The 2,952-nt window shown below is 35.8% G+C and overlaps 1 non-coding gene across 1 annotated transcript; it reads right to left on the bottom strand.

Annotated features, from left to right (window-relative positions):
* Positions 1-1,084: 1,084 nt before the first annotated feature.
* On the bottom strand, positions 1,085-1,159 carry Trnal-caa. Its single transcript has one exon. It is a non-coding gene; the product is annotated as a tRNA-Leu (tRNA).
* Positions 1,160-2,952: the final 1,793 nt, after the last annotated feature.

The raw sequence follows: 2,952 nt of genomic DNA, 5'->3' as shown, positions 1-2,952 counted from the left end.
AGTTACTTACAGGAGTGTAGGCTTTATCATAGTAGAATCACCAGATGGGCATTATTTTTACAACAATTTGATTATGAAATTAAATTTATTAAGGGGAAGGAAAATGTTATTGCTGATGCACTTTCTAGGTCACCTATTGGGCTAAATTTTGATAATGAAACAGACATTCATGACAAAAATTTCAAAATTATGTATTTGAAGGGGATAAAAGAGGAAGGAGAAATTTTAAAAATTTGTAATGACATTAGGAGACACCAAAATCATGATGAAAATTGGAAACTGGTAAAAAGTTATTTGGGAGTTAAGCAAAAGGTAGATAATTATTATAAGGTACACAAAGGAATTCTGTTCAGAAGATTAAGACCTGATTTGGATGACTGGAAATTATGTTGGCCTGAGCAGCACATAGACACATTAGTCAAGTATATACATGAGACCTTTTGGACATTGTGGTTCTGCCAAATGCATACAAAAGATTCAGGATAACGTCTATTTTTATAATACTGTCACAAGAGTGAAGAAAAAATTAGCAGCCTGTAACTGATGCCAAAGAGTAAAGGTAAGTAATCAAACATGCAGAGCGATGATGCAAAATATTTTGCCCAGCAAAAATTTAGAGCTGACTGCTTGCGACATTTATGGACCCCTCCCCAAGTCAAATGGAGGTTACAGTTTTATCTTTGTAATTGTTGACATATTCTCAAAATTCATAAAATTGTATCCATTAAGGAAAGCCACTAGTAAACAGATTACATCTAAATTAACCAGTGATTATTTCAATAAGGTAGGTACTCAACAAGCAATCTTGTCAGACAATGGCTAACAATTTACATCAAAATTATGTAAAGATTTTGTTGAAAATGCAAACATAAAACATATTTTGATTTTAGTTTATCACCCATCCAGTAATCCAGCAGCGAGGTACATGAGAGAGATAGGGAGGTTTTGCAGAACATACTGTAGTAAGAACCAGGTATATTGGATTGAATACGTAAATGATTTCGAAGACATAATGAACAGAGTGAGATTTTCACTCTGCAGCGGAGTGTGCGCTGATATGAAACTTCCTGGCAGATTAAAACTATGTGTCCGACCGAGACTCGAACTCGGGACCTTTGCCTTTTGCGGGCAAGTGCTCTACCAACTGAGCTACCGAAGCACGACTCACGCCTGGTACTCACAGCTTTACTTCTGCCAGTATCTCGTCTCCTACCTTCCAAACTTTACAGAAGCTCGCAGGAGAGCTTCTGTAAAGTTTGGAAGGTAGGAGACGAGATGCAGAAGTAAAGCTGTGAGTACCGGGCGTGAGTCGTGCTTCGGTAGCTCAGATGGTAGAGCACTTGCCCACGAAAGGCAAAGGTCCCGAGTTCGAGTCTCGGTCGGGCACACAGTTTTAATCTGCCAGGAAGTTTCACATAATGAACAGTTTGCAACATACATCCACTGGCTTTTCACCATTCGAAATTATGTTTAACAACAGACCCACTAGCTTTATTACTGAACACATAGACTTTCCAGTTTGTTAAATATTGTCACCTCAGGAGAGAGAACAACTTGTAAAAGACACCATGAAAAAACAAGCAGATTACAGAAAGAAAAGACACGATGCAAAAGGCGGGTTTTAACACTTTAATATTGGTGATTTGGTTTTGTTTAAAATGAAAGAAAAATCTAAACTTATGACTTCAGAATTAAAGAAATTTTGACATTTATGTAGGACCATTTGAGGTGAAAGAAAATCCTCACCAAAATGCTTGCAGATTGATCTATCCAAAGTCGAGGAAATTATTTGGTTTGAGGAATGTAACTGTTGTAACTGTTGTAAGTCTGCTACCTAGAATGAAATTTACCTATCTCAATAACCTGAATTACAAGGAAAATTTTTCACATTTTATATTGTTTATGAAGTCATTTTCTATCATGTGATATGGAAACTATAAATGGCACTGTAGCTTACTTAATGTAATTTCTATTTTGATGACATGTAATGTACGTACTATTCATTGAATATATGCCTAGATATAAGAAAATATTTGGATGGTTGCTTTTGCATTTTGTTTTCTTTGTGTGGTAGGACATGTGCTATTGTAGTTGTAGTTTACTCATGTTAGTTATTAGAAATTTTGGTGAACATTTTGACATACATATTTTGTGCTTACTGCTATTTTCTTCATGTGCTGATGTCATTTATGCTGAAAACATTTTATTGCTGTTATTATATTTTCTGAGCCTATATGTTGGTAAAGACTAAAATTGGAATATTATGAACAGGCTACGCCTGCTTATTTGTCCACTTGACAGTTGGGATGTATGAAATTGAGAACTTTCCACACTGTGGAATTAAATCATTCTATTGTGTATTATTGGTGAACCATTCTGTCTGCCTATGGCGGCAACACATAGATACTGACAATCGTCATTTTTCTTAATTTTGTCTTTTTATACCACATGTTTACGATTAGTGTGATACCTTTTGATATTTTGCATATGATGTTGATGAAATTAAGAGGATGCTTGTTGTAAAATCCAGCCTCTACTTTTGTCATTTTGATAATATTTCTTCTGTTTTTGTAAGACTCAGTGTACCCTGAGCACTTTTGTTCCTTTGTACATGTCATATTGTAGGTTTTTATGCTACAGTTAGATTGAATCTGTATTGGGGGGGGGGGGGGTGAATATTGGGATAGACAATATTATCAGTGACGGATATCTTAAGCTACTGTAGGGGGATTATCACAGTCGTCCGTTCTGCCATATCTACGTTGTATTTTATATTGGTGGGCGGCTGTTGATATTCTGCTCTAAGTTATATTTTTTGAGCCCTCCGCTTTTATTTCTTGTCTTACTGCCTGTCACTGATTCTATTCTATTTTTCTTCTTCTGCTGATGAGAGGGGGCTAGGCTGAACTCTCCAGTAGTACCTATTTCTATCTTTCTTTTCCATCCATATAT

Source organism: Schistocerca americana, chromosome 1 (genome assembly GCF_021461395.2).
Source record: "Schistocerca americana isolate TAMUIC-IGC-003095 chromosome 1, iqSchAmer2.1, whole genome shotgun sequence".
Taxonomy (NCBI): Eukaryota; Metazoa; Arthropoda; class Insecta; order Orthoptera; family Acrididae; genus Schistocerca; species Schistocerca americana.
Note: the sequence above shows the minus strand (reverse complement) of the source record. Positions and strands in the feature narration are given on the sequence as shown.